This window comes from Sarcophilus harrisii, chromosome 3, assembly GCF_902635505.1.
Source record: "Sarcophilus harrisii chromosome 3, mSarHar1.11, whole genome shotgun sequence".
NCBI lineage: Eukaryota > Metazoa > Chordata > Mammalia > Dasyuromorphia > Dasyuridae > Sarcophilus > Sarcophilus harrisii.
Genome location: NC_045428.1, coordinates 427,338,384 through 427,353,175, shown reverse-complemented (window position 1 = coordinate 427,353,175; position 14,792 = coordinate 427,338,384). Strand labels below are relative to the sequence as shown.

The 14,792-nt window shown below is 34.9% G+C and overlaps 1 long non-coding RNA gene across 1 annotated transcript in view; it reads left to right on the top strand.

Moving 5' to 3' along the window:
• Window positions 1-1,050: 1,050 nt before the first annotated feature.
• Window positions 1,051-14,792, top strand: part of LOC116422469 — a 46,125-nt gene continuing 32,383 nt past the window's right edge. Inside the window, exons 1-2 of the long non-coding RNA XR_004233128.1 lie at window positions 1,051-1,184; window positions 3,284-3,386. This is a non-coding gene — a long non-coding RNA (uncharacterized LOC116422469). The remainder of the gene's footprint in view (window positions 1,185-3,283; window positions 3,387-14,792) is intronic.

Genomic DNA, 14,792 nt, shown 5'->3' with positions numbered 1-14,792 from the left:
GATATTCAAGTTGCATACTATTTTTGCTTTTCTTAGGTCTTCTGATCCTATCCTCATAGAATATATTTCTATAGAGTATTAGAACCTTTTTTGAACTCAGGCATTTGTTGAGGATGGCTACCTGAGAAAAGGAAAAACTGACAGACAGAAAAAAATTCTGGTACCTTTTACTTTGTTGAGAAAAAAAAAAGCTTTTGCCACTAAGATGACCGTTGAATCAACTCCCTCTCTGTAGTCAGCAGCATTACATCATTTTAGAAGAGAAGTTTCCTTGCCTTTTGTTACATCCCTGCCTTATCTACTTAAAAAGAAAAAAACCTCTTGAGCAAGAAGTGGTCTATGGAATCTTTGGTTCAGACCATTTTCTTTGTGACTATCATAGACTTATGAAAAATTGCTAGTGAGAACCTAGTGGTAGCTCTAATAGCAGGGAAAGTATCCCACCATTTGTATCACTAGACCTGCTTCCATCTTGCCCTCAGCTATAGCCCTAATGACTTTTCATTTCCTGCTGGGGACTCTATATTCATGTGATATGGTGCTGGTGCAGAGGCTTTGTGTCTGAGGGTAGCCAAAAGAGTCTTTCAGCTCCAATAAGCAAGTTCATCTTACAAATCCTAGTTATAGAAGCAGGCTCCAGATGGCTTGTCTGTCATTTTCTGTAGAGTTTGGTCCCTGTTTTAGTCGGTAAGACATTTTCCCCAATTTTAGAGTTTGAAACTATATATATATATATATATATATATATATATATATAGTTTCTACCTTCATACAACCTATGTATTTGGTTTACTGTAAACAGCTCTACTATTTGCACTCACTTGTGAAATAAGTATCCAGTATGCTTTGAGTCTCATGTAAATTGATGAATGTTGTGTAGCTTGAAACAAAATGTTTCTCCATATTGCCTTCTATACCCATATGGAATATTTTTCAATTCAATTCAAATTCAATGCATATGTAATTAAAGTCAATAGTTAACTATTATAATGAAATCATAGATCATAGATCTCAAAACTCATTATATCCAATCCTATCTTTTGGGAAATCATAGACCCAGAGAACTGGAGTGACTTGCCTAAAATCACCTGAATACTGTGTGTCAGGATAAAGGCTTGAAAAGAGATACTTGATTCCAAATCCAGAACTTTTGCCACTGTTCCAGGCCATGTAGACCTTTAAAGGTACACACCTTTGTACTGTCTGTATATGATAGTATCTTTTAAATATTCATATCTGCTTTACTTTACAAGAATGACAGTAAATGTTTGTTATATGAATGATTGCCAAGAACTTATAATAAAATAGAACTGAAACGGGAAAAAGGAAATTCAAGGGTGCTCTGTGATGGAAAATTCCCTTTGCATCTCCCATTGTATGAAGGCAGATATAAAAGAAGTATCTGTCCATCTGTCTACACTCTTATGGGAGTGGTTTAGACTGTCAGAAAATAGTATCAGAGTGTTGAGGTGTGAGAGATGAGGGGTGAGAGATACCCTAACAGCAGTGGAGTCCCCAGGCCAGTGTCTCAGGCTTTTGTGAAAGAATTCACAGTCCCAATCTGCAGGCAAGGTTTTCAGGGGAAAAAAAAAAAAGGTTTATTACACTGAGAAACAACTTCCCTGAGGGCCAGTTCCAGAAAGGAATTAGCAAGGATAGCTTTTTGGCAAAGATGGGTTTACACTAAGAAACAATTTCCCAGTGGACCAAATCCTGATAGGAAATTAGCAAAGGTTGGGGTACAGAGTCATTTTTAAATTACTCTTCTATGGTTTGGGGCTAGGGAGCGAATAAGGGCTAATTTTCAAATCAATACCAAAGTGATTCACAGATTAATTGGAGGTGGGTCATTCCCATGGGAAACCAGTTAGCTTTCCTAAGGGAGATTCAGATAGGTGGGGATCATTTTTAGAAATTTCCCCACGCCAGGTAGCCCACTCTCCACAAAGATCAGGGAGGTACATAGTCCCATTACATCAATAGCTGGTATATCAGTTGCTAGTTTGGGAGACTGGCCTTGGAGCTGAGTACAAAAAATGCTTCCACAGCAGGACATTTGTGATAACTATGAGAATAGCCAGAGAAATGAAGATAGAGCACATGCAAGAGGATAGAGAAGTAATCTTTTTGCTAGTTTTCCCTAGCCCCCAGGTTCCATATGTCTAACCTCTGCTTTTTCTTGCTTATCTCCTTAAATGCTTTTACCTTGATCTTGCAAATGGATTTTCTTCAACTCCTATAAAAATTGCTCTTGGAATACACATTTTCCTGCATTGTACTGTGTTGCTATTAAACTATTTCACAAATATGTATTATCCATGTAATAAAATTATAAGTGCTTTCTTACTATGTAAAATATTTTGACAATTATTAAGAGTATCTCAGAAATATATGTATTTTGCACACTAATTTTTTGGGGGGAGAGGGAAAGGAGGGAGAGAGAGAGACAGACAGAAAGAGAGAGAGACAGACAGACAGACAGAGACAGAGAGACAAAGACAGAGAGACAGAGACAGAGAAACAGACAGAGAAATAGAGACAGAGAGAGAGAGAGAGAGAGAGAGAGAGAGAGAGAGAGAGAGAGAGAGAGAGAGAGAGAGAGAGAGGGAGAGAGACAGAGAGAGAAACAGAGAGACAGACAGAATCAGAGAGAGAGAGAGAAAAGAGAGAATACTGGCAGAGCAACTTCTGATGACTAAGCCTGCTACAAAAAGTTGATTTGCTCCCTTTTTAAACTGGGATTGTACTCACATGTAAAATGGTAGAATTTCTTGGCAAAGATACTGAAATGGTTTGCCATTTCCTTCCCCAGCTCATTTTATAGATGAGGAAACTGAGGCAAATAGGGTTAAGTGACTTCCCAGGGTCACACAGCTAACAGGTGTCTGAGGCCATAGTTGAACTCAGGAAGATGATTCTTGACTTCAGACCTAGTACTCTCTCCACTGTATCACCCAACTGTCTTAGTGCATAGGATAATGTGATATTATCCCCATGTTGCTGTTCTTCCCTTCTGTTTTTCAACTTCCTCTCTTCTTTCTTCTGTTTTAATGATATAAATAGCTGGAAAAAATAGACAAAAGAGTATGACTAGGGGACAAACTAATCGATATGGGAATATATTAAGAGTCATATCATGTCCCACATCACCCAGAATCATGATAATAGAGGAAACAGTCTTGAGGGGGTGTCCTAACCTGGAGCATAAATAGACACTAGAAACCACACGAGGAAGATCTAGAGTGGTTAAGATCATGAGCTGATATGGATTTTATTTGTTTAGGAAGCTATGAGAAACTACTTTCCCTTCTTGATTATGAATGATCGTGAAATGGAGAATGAAAGTTTCTCCATCTTTTCTCCTCCATGAACTGCAGGTGTGTAAAGTAAGTCTTCCCCTTACTAAGTTGATTACTTTCTGTTTTTTTTTTCTATTTTCTATTCTAGCTCACTGTTCTCTTTCCAAATTGTCCTATAGATTTAGAATGCATCTACTTTGCAATGGAATTAGAGTCAACTTCAAATTAATTTAAATGACACATCTACACTGATCTTGCAAATGGAGTTTCATCAACTCCTATAAAAATTGCTCTTGGAGTTCACATTTTCCTGCATTGTACTGTGTTGCTACTAAACTGTTTCACAAATATGTATTATCCATGCTATAAAATCACAAGTGCTTTCCTACTGTGTTAAATATTTTGCCATTGACAAGAGTGTCTCAGAAATATGTTTCTGTGCACATTATTCTGATTTTCCTAGGTATAAAAGAAAATTATTATCTATTGAGTGTCTTCTTTAAAAATAACTCTCTAAACAAGAAACAAAATTCCAGATAGACAAAATTAACTTACTGTGTAATTTGAAAACATCCAAAATGTTCTATGATTTGGGGAAATGTAGAGAATTTTATTTTTATTGATACATATCATATGGCAGGAAGTGATAAAACTAATAAAACTCCAGTTGTGTCAGAAAAGCAACAACACCAAGCAATGTGAGATTTTATAAAGTTTTTTTAAATAATATGTTACAGAAATTGTGTGGATGAATGAATAAAACATTGGACTTAAATCAGGAACACCCACATTCAAGTCTTGCTTCAACTACATACTCTGGACAACTATTTAACTTTTCTGTAACTCTTTTATCATGTATAAAATGAAGAAAACTCAAATGATTCTGAGACACCTTTCTTCTATAAATCTGTGACCTCATGATAAATTATCTATTGACAATGCATCCATCCATTCCTGAAGATGATTTTCCTATTTGATCATGAAAGAAAGAGGCCATGGAGGTCATAATACTCCAAGTGAAATTATATCCTTCTCAAACTTATATAAGAAATTTTATTAAATGGAAGTAAAAAAATGCTTTTCATTATACTTAATAGTTTGATCTTGTATGACTTTGGTTTAGTGACACTTTCCCCAATCTTTCCATCAAAGTCCTAGACAATTACTTTATTTGAAATAAAGCTGATGTTTCTTGGTCAGAATAGAGGTTATTATGGTTTTTATAGTTTCTATTTGAAATTCTGACTTACTATGCAGTCTTGTTGCAATATCTATGGCTTAATACATTTTAAAATTGGATATAGCATTTTTGTAAGATAAATATTGTGAGGATCCACAGATGTTTCCAAAGGTATTTGAATCTATGGACAAAAGAAGCAATATAAATATAAACAGTTTTTATTTTGAAACAATTCACAATGTTAACAATGAGAAAAGGATGAACTAAAATTAAAATTGAGTTGCAAAAATTGAATTGTCCCCATCTTTTTAAAGAGTAACTCAGATATTGAGAAAAATAGATAAGAGATGCTTATAGAATATATCTAAGTTACTAGAATAATTTCTGAAGACAAATGGTCTGAAGGACTGTCAAGGGAAACAGAAATATCCTTCATAAAAGGAACAGATGTTTGCCAAAGAAATTCAATGATCATGGAAAAGTCAGTGTTGCATTTGATTTCAAGCATGTTTTTCATCATTCTTAACCCAATCTACACAATTTATCTTTACGGGAGATAGGCTGAGAAAATCCCCACTTCAAAACTCAAGCACATAAAGGTCTCCCAACTAGAAGTAGGGATGTAAAGAAAACTAGTCCGTTTTCGCAAAACTTTTAAACAAAAGACTTCAGGTTATATTCATTCTTACACCAATATTCTTTGGTGTGGATATTTCATATTCTATTATCACAACCTATCCATGCCTGTTTATATTCTCATTCATAGCTTCACAATAAATTGTGAACAAATTCTTTGATAAATTGCTGACTTTCCTTAATTTGGACATTATGAATGAAGCTCTTGGACTATCCCTTATTTAATTCTTGATTTTGCAAGTTAGGGCAAGACCATGCTATTTTTGTAATGCATTACTGTATGTTATCTAGCATTGCAGAACTAAATGGTATTCAAAATCATGTAAAAGAGTTTAGCCTAGCATTCTAATAAATTATTACTCCGTCAAAAATATTTATTAAATATCTAATACATATCAGGAACTATGCTAGATGCTCAGGATAAAAAGGCAAAAAGGAAAGTCTCTGCCTTCAAGTTGTTTAAGAACACACAAGTCAAGAGTGTCTTCTATGAAGACTGAAATTTAATTGACTAGATAATTTATAAAGTTTGTTCATAACTTTATATGTGTTGGATGGATACCATAAAAAAATTATTACTTGGGATTGGAGATAAGAAGAAATAAAGCAGGCTGGATTATCTTTGGAAATTTGCAAACTTCTCATTGAAATAAAGGCTCATTAAAAAAAATACAAATATTCTTCCATTGATGTTCTATGGCTATGAGTCATGGGATTCTACACTCTCCAAAGAATTCAAACTGAAGGTATGTTTATCTGAAAATGAAAATAAACTGAGATGAGAACATAGAGTAATAATCTTTTAACTTTACACAGGCATCTTTGTAGTCAATATCTAACACAAGTATTGACTATGACGATCTCTCTATAGGCTTCACCATTCTATCTTGTGAAATTTTCATATTTTTTTTGATTCTCTTTTTTGTCATGTTTTTCTCTTCTTTTTGTGCTAATAGCATGCCATGGTTATTTTCATACTAGTAATCAGTGAACAATAGGCACATATTTTCAAGGAACAAAATTCAGCTACTAATGTATGTATGTTTACTTTTTAATTTTATAAGTTACTTTTGTTTTTAAAATTTCATGTTTATTTCAGAATATCCCCACTACCTAGTAAACCTGTAGTAACAAAAAGACAGAAAAAATAAAAAAAAAAACTCAGTTCAACAAAACTAAGTTTCACAGCACTTAGAACATACACTTCTATATGCCTTCACATGTATAATTAGTATGGAAATTGTTTGCCTTTTCAAATGGCGAGGGAATGAATGGGAAAGAAGGAAAATTTGGAATTTAAAATTTTTTAATTTGTTGAAAAAATTTTGACATGTAATTGAGAAATATTTCATGAAATACATGAAGATATATTTTAAAAGAACTAGCTCTCACAAAAAAGTAATTACATCACACTTTTAGGTTTAATCTGTATTATTAACATTTTATCCTTCACTTTCATCAGTCTAGACAATCAAAAAAAAAACAATAAATCAAGCACTTATTTGTAGCATTTACCAATTTCAGAAGTATAAATATTCACTCTGAAAATTTAACAGTTGCCTCTTGTGAGCCAGTAAGAACTGGCTCCAGCCCACCCCTGAACAGGACCTTTTGACATATTTTCATTAATTCTTTCATACCTAGGATAAAAGACCCATTGTTAATGTGTTTTTGCAAAGAAACTATTTTGAAAAAAATTACCTCAGGTATTGTGTTTAGATATTTAAAACATGAATTATAATAACTATATATAACTATGTATATAATGATAAGTATATAAAATAACAATGAAATATATTATAGGAATGTTAGCACGAGAGGGTAAGAACCATATGGAAACAGATACAGAATTTTAGTCTTTTTACTTCCCTAAGAGAAAATGGTTTTGACATTTGCAGCAAATACTTCCCTTTTTGCTTAGCTTCAGAGTCAAATTTTTCTTTTAAAGTTCCCATCAGAATAGTTAAGATATATCTAAATCTAATAAAATATTTCTTGTGTTTGCTTAAATCATTGTTTGTTTTTATTCGAAGAAAAAAAGTGTTCTTTCTGTCTGCCTCTATAAGAGGGAAAGCAAAACCATGTATGAAACAATAATCCAACCTTTGCAATTTAAGATTCAGGGAAAGAAAATTGGATTAAATAGTGGTGGTACAGGGTGATCACTTCCTCCTCCAGTAATCGATATAAATGAGGACTAAGAAGTTGATTTTGTGGAAATAACTTCTGCCCCAGTCAGGATATCAGGGTCAAAGTGATTTAGGAGGTGGCAACCATATGACCCTCATGAAGCTTTTGATGCTAGGCTACTGTGATTTGATGACATAAAAGTATTGACTTTTCCCACTGTGGAATGGAGAAGATAAAGGACTGATAAGTAACTTTTGGAGGGTGTTATTTTTTTGTTTGTTTGTTTGTTTCACACAAGTTTTTATAATAACATATTTTGAGTTAAAGGAGAGTCTATTCTTCAGGTATTTGTTGGTACTTGATCTTCAGTACAAAGGGGAAATTTGTGAAAGGTAAACTTAGCATTAGTTCAATTACTAAGGAATCCAGTGTTTGTTCAAACAGGTATTCGTTTATAAAGTCTTATCATGGATTTACTTTTGTCTCCTCAAACAATGAAATAAGGGACCTAATTTCAGAGTGAGATCATGCATTTCACCTAGCCTCCAACTCCTTCTATGGTTGGTTGTCTCTTCCCACATAATGATATTTGTTTAGGGAATTGAATCATTATAGGTATCTGAAGTTCTAAGCCCTAATAATAAGACTGCTAGAATGGGAGAAAAGAAAATGATCTCAAAGAGCTTCTCATCATGTTTTTAGAAAGACAACCATAGAATATCTTTTCAATAGGGGGAAAGAGAGTGGCACATGCTGAGCAATTGCTATTTTGTCTTTTTCAGCCATGTTGGATTCTTCATGATTCCTTTTGGAATTTTCTTGGCAAAGATAATGGAGTGATTTATCATTTCCTTCTCCAGAAGGCCACATAGCTACTAAGTATCTGAGACCATATTGAACTCAGTTTTTTTCTGACTCCAGGGCCTTTGCTCTTTGCTAGGGCTTCTTATACTTTATCCACTCATGACCTCTTTTAATTTGAGAAATTTTTACCTGACTCCATCTTGAATCTGAGCTAGGATGTTTCTAGCAGATTAGTGACAGTGCAGTGCAAAGTGTGTATGTTCTATGTTCAGAAACAAGGCATTAGTGAAGTCATGAGATGCAAAATGGGCAAGTGTTGCCAAAGATTCATTATGTATTTGATTTTGAATTAATTTTTGGTTATTGCATTCAGAAACCTTTTCTGACTCCTCACATTCACTTATGTGACCCCATATGGGGTTATAACCCAGAGTTTAAGAAGAGTTGCTCTCTTTCTTCCCAATCATTATGAACCCATTTCTTCAACTCTAAAATGGGGATAACTCAGCATATGTAACTATAGTTGACACTTTGTAAAACTGTAAAAAAATAACTTTTGAGATTATTTTCAGTATTAAAATTTTCTTTCTTCTCCTCATTTATTAAGATACAAATAGGTTAAAAAAAAAGAATCACAGCCATATGGGAATATCAAAATAATTTCTTGCACTTGTCCCTCCCCTTGCTTTTAGTGTTTTATGATAGGTTTAATACCTTTTCTACTTTCCCTTTCTCACTTCACTGCCATCCAACCTTATCTTGTATTCATATTTTAGCTATTTGTTGCTGTTTCTGTCCCTATTATATATTTTTATTTGCTTTCTGAGATGGTTGGTCATTCCTAATGCAACCTGGGGCTATAAGTTTGTGCTCAATTCATATATTCTCAAGACGCCAGATTTAATTTGCTTTTCTAGAATGATTTCCTTTTCCCCTGTTCTGTGGTCCACTTGATTCTCTTATTATGATGGCCAACTCTCTGGCCTTTTGATTATAGAGGGGAACAATGGCAGTTATAGTTATAGCAATTTCAGGAACTGCATTAAATCACACTCAACTAAGAAGGAGTTTCACCCTAGGGTTATAGATGAGTCTAGATAAAAGTCCTTGTAAGGAATGGATTCATTCTATCTTGAAGCCCTGGGAGAAATAAACTCATAGTGTCATATGTCCAATTTAGGGTGAAAGCCACACCATTTCTTTCATTTGCCCCGCCCCTTGCTTTTATTGTTTTATGATAGGTTTAATCCATCTCCTAATTTTCTTTTCTCACTCCATTGCCATCCAGCCTTATCCTGTTTTCATATTCTGTTACCCAAATCTCCATCTGTCCTTGCTCTTGGAAATGATCCAGGTATGAATAACAGGAACCATGAGAATAAAATACAATTAGATCCAATAGCAATCATATCTTTACCTCTCTTTTCTGTGAGAATTTCAGGAGACTCAAAGGACAAGGATGTCTCAAACAAGGTATATAATTACTGAGCTCAAGTACTTATTGTCAGGAGATTAAATTAATGCCAGAGAAAATATCTCACTAAAGTAGCTTTTAAAAAGAATGACTCAGAACAAAATTGAAATATGGACTATATTTGATGGATTGATGTCACCTTTTGAGGAAAGAAGGCTATTCCATTTGAGCTACATTTTATGGGATTCTATAAGTGGTCCCAACAAATGAATAAGACTTTTAAAACATTAATATTAACATTAAAAACAAAACCAAAAAAAGTGCATACATCTCCCTTCTTTTAACTACCACATGGGGGAGAAAGCGGGCTGTTTTCATTTTCCTCTGTTTTTATCATGGGAGGAAGAAAAGAGGAGAGGAATTTAAAGACCAATGTTTAACCTCAATCCCTAATTTTCAGTTATGGTAACCAAGAATGACCCAAGTCATTCACTATCAGAGAAGGCAATATCATATAATGGAAAGAATGTTGGTACTGGAGACAGGATCAAGTTCATCACCTGGATCCAAATTTTGCCTCTGGTAATGTTTTATTTGACTTTGTTCCTCCTATGCCTCAGTTTGCTTATTATCTGTTTAATGAGGAAGTTGAACTGCAAGGTCCCTGTGGATCTTCTTAGCTTTAAATCTATTATGATGAAGGCTAGTATATCTGGGTTGTGACTGGAGGCATATAGGATAAGGATAGCTGTCCCTTTTAGATCATTTTCCGGGCTCTCCATAGTGAATTCTTCCTGTACTCACAGGGAAATTATCCTCATGCTAAGGCTATATTTACATAATGTGAACCCCTCCAGGTACTTCCCCCTGAAATAGGAAGGAGAGAAGTTGCTATGTTAAACTGAATATTCAAATAGTTTCTTTGACTATATCATTTCCAACAAATGGTTTGACTTTTTTTTCTGCTTAATTGATATTTCTGCCCTCCCCTCCAAGAAAAATCTTCCAGTTGTATAGCCATAGACAAAACCTCCTTTTAGTTACCATTTATGATGGCTGTTACTACATAATATGACATTCTTCAGCTGATAGTTGGAAAATAAGGAGAGTGGTGGTTAGAAATGATGCTCTTCCCCCCTTCCTTCTCAGGAATCTAGCTACTTCCTGGATATAAAGAAAGAATACAAAAGACATCACCTCCCTTTTATGTATATGGGACATTTTATTAGAAATCATTACCAGCTGCCTTCAAACTACTTGGATTAAAAAGAAAGTGATAGCTCTAAGAAATATTAGATTTACAGAATTCTTTAAGTTTGTCTTTTCATGTGGCAAATGGTCCTGTCTTTTTATAATTTTTGTTCTTTTGCATGTTGTGTGTATCCTATAGAAATACCACCATTTATACTTATTCCTCTAAAAAAAGCACACATAGACACAAAACAGCAAAGTGATAACAAAGCTATTATGTTTGTAGTTTTCTGGAGCTTTATTTTTTAAGGATTGGAGGAACATCTTTTTTATGACTTATTTTGTTATTTAAAAAATATTGCAAGAAAGAAGGGATGTTAGATAAAAATATACAGTTTAATCCAGACAAATACCAATTTACCAGGACATGACACAGCAACTTCCTGATGCTTCAAATATACAATTCTAAAATCCCATAAGTACCTCTCACACACACCAAAAGTATGAAAATCATAACTAAATAGGCCTTTTACACATGGCCTTACTCTAACTATAGTACTTGAAACCTGATAAGAGCATAGATATAATTTGAATATTACATTTCTTCCCTTAGTTTCAAATACATGTATAGAGCTTATCACCATCATACTTTCATGCTATTTATTGTGTGGATAATCAAATAAATAGAAGATTTTCAAACTTTTTTAGGTCATGGAGCCCTTAGTATCTCAGTATAATTATTTTTTCCACAGCACCACCAGGCTAAAAAACAAAATAAAACCTCTAACACTTTTGTTTATTAAGTAGCTAGGTCCAAGCAACTTAAAAATTATTTCTGTCCTAAGATTATAGTAGCCATTTGAAAAAAATGCAAATTAATTGAAAGAACAATTACATTTTTAATTTCATTCTTAAATAACCACAATTATTACAGCTTGTCAAACTCTGAAATCAGATTGGACAACCCCACCCTCATTTATTGTTTCACATTCAGTTTTGAGAAGTACTTGCTTTTTATCACAGCAACTACCTACTGTTATGACATCACAAACAAGAAAATTCAAGAAGTTACAGGAGTATCCAAATGTATAAGTAAACAAGAAACATCTCAAACATTCATGGAAAAGAATATAGCTTGATTTAATGCTGACACTGAGCTACCTTGAACTAGTGGTTTTAGTGTGGTGTCAGATAGCTATGACAGATGTTGGTGTCTCAGACAGATGTTGGAGCATTATAAATTTCCCTTCTCACCACAATGCATGGTTTAGGAACCATGGAGATAATTTATTGGAATGGGAGACAGATAACTCAGGGAGTGTACAAGGTGAAGTAATTTCACTACCTTTTTAGACAGAAATTCTAGATTGGCATATTAGGAGATTGACAGATTAAAACATCTTTAGATTTTAGTAACAGACATCTTCAGGAGCAATTTTCAGGGGCATTTGTATTCACCAGCCAAGGTTTGAAATTCTTACCCCTTTGTATTTTGCAATTCACCCAAGGTTGTGATCTTTCATTAAACATGCAAATTGATTTATCACAAAAATACCTGGCTGGAATTTTCTGGCATAAATATATTCATTTATATAAAAACATGAATAAGCATTCCCTATTGTTCTTCTCTTGTGATCTAAAAAACTTCCTGATTTGATTTGAACATGATAAACTAAAGCATTTCCATTAAGTGGTCATAAGCCAATACGAAAGGAGAGAAAAGAAAAAGAATTGCAGGGGACCTACGGGTCTGCACAGCAGGAAAGAACTACAAGGGATATTTAGTAGTCAGTGAAGTAACAAAGTGAGAAATTAAATAGATACTAAAATGGTAGTTAATACCCATTGTCTAAATTACAAGTAATTAAGATGAGGTTCCATAAGCAAAGACCCAAGACAGTCCTTAGATGGAAGAATAATAAACAAATACTTAAAGATGTTTTAAGAGATTAAAATAATTAACACTGTGGCAAAGTAGGCATTGGATTTAGATTTCTCTTATTTTAATTGCTAAATTTAATTATGACTATCACATCATTTCTCCCAACCATTCTTATGGCTAGTAGCTGGAGAAAATCTGATGTCTCAAAGATGGAGGGAAACAGTTGATAAGCATTTATTAAGGATCTAATATCTGCCAGGAGGTATGCTGACATGAACATAATTATTTGGGCTATTTAAGAAAGGATTATAATGGCAGTAAGTCATTGTCATTAGGGATACAGAAGTTGTGCTGGTGGGGCTGGAGTCTCAAATCTCTCTAGCCCAGGTGATGAGACGGTTGTTTAAACTAGGAGTAGGAGTAGCAGAAGAGACATAAAAAGGGAAGGCACTTTTTAGTACAAGAGGGAGAAGAAAGCCAAGAACTGCTCTGTTTTTCAGCTGCAGAAACAGTAGGTGATAGGAAAGGCAAAGAGGAAATATCCTTGGAGGTGGCAGCTATTGTCTCTCTATAGAACATGTAGCATTATTGAAACTGAGCTTGAAGGCAAAAGGAAGAGGGAATGGTGGCAGAAGATGAGATGGACAGATACTGTCATGGAAATATAAACTTGGATAGCCCTAGAGAGAGTGTCTGATAGAAGTGCCTGGCTTGTCATAGCCCATGGGTCACAAGGAGTTGGATATAGCTGAAGGGCTGAACAATCACAGGAGGCATGGCCTAGGGAAGGATACAAATGCAGGATATTTTTATTAATTTCCTGAAAATTGGTTCTACCTAAATACTTGTTTTTCAGTCTGCAGGACCACCACCTATGTGGGATAGCAAGGTTGAAGATAAGAAATCAAAATGTCTTTTTCAGGTGGGGGTCAGGAAAGAAGTCAGGATATGATTTTTATAAAGAACCACTGAGACCAGGTGGGAGTAGGCGTAGTGTGCTTTCTAGAACCCCTTGCTGGGGTGCCAAAATATACCTCACAGACTAGCTCTCTGGAGGACCTCAGGACCAGCCCAAGTCCTTGGTCTTAGTGGAGGAGGATGAAGGCAGGAGACCCCCGAAGATGGTCAAAGATGGAGTCCATTTATTTCCAGTCCTTTCAGCCACTAAATACCTTAGTATGATTACATCACCACATCACACTGAGCAAGTGCTAACTATAGTAGCATTACATCACCACAGGCTAGTGCTAACTAACTATAAGGCCCTGCTATTGATATGTAAATGTCTCTTTACTGTAAGTATCCCTTGCTTCAAGTAGAACACAGGTTGTCTCAACCCCCTGACTTCTCAGGAAGGCCAAGAGCCCTAAGGGGAGATGGGGAGCCGAACCAGACATTGTCAGCAGGTTCCCTCTGGGTGGAAGGGTCTTATACCTTACCCAGAGTTCCCCCATTGTCTGTGGCCCTCTACAGGCAGGAGTGTGGCTTTAAAAAAAAAAATTAAGGATCCAAGATGTCAGTCAGGTAAAGAGACAAGATAGTGGTTTTAGCAAGGTCCTGAATTTTAGCAAGGTCCTTTCAACAGAATAAGAGTTTATTGTCCCACATTCCTTAACCCGATATGCAGTTTTGCTTTTGAGGAGAAGAAACTCTGGGGATGAGAGCTGAGGACCCATCAGTTGAGCAAAGCATGGGGCATCTTCGCTGATTAAGTGATCATAAGATAGTTACCTCCTTATGTTTGGACAAGAAAGAGGGGTTCAGAGATTCAAAAATAAATTGGAGGACTTTGCATATAATTGAGTCACATCTGCTATACTGAAGTTGTATACTATAACAACCCTCTCCCCACAAAAAACAAAAAAAGGGTGGAGGTCTTCTACTTAGCCTCTTATGATTAAGCCAGTGAATTTACAATCTACATTTCACAGCTCTGAGGTCTAATAATATACAGAATTTATAGTCACTATCCCTTTGGAATCATATCAAACAGATTAATACTGATTGGAATAGAGTAGAAGTCCAAATGATTCATTTCTCACAGAAGTCTCTAGTAAGTTAAGTGCATCCCTTGTGGTAACATTATAGGAGTCCTGTTTAAGAATTGTTTAGACTAAAGAGGCATATGTAGATTGTGCACTATATTGTTAGAGGGAGTTCCCACATGGAGGGAATCTATCGGAGTATTGAGTATTAAGCGCCTTTTCTAGTTTCAAATTCTGAAACTATAGTCTTTAAAGTGTCTGTAGTTTCTAG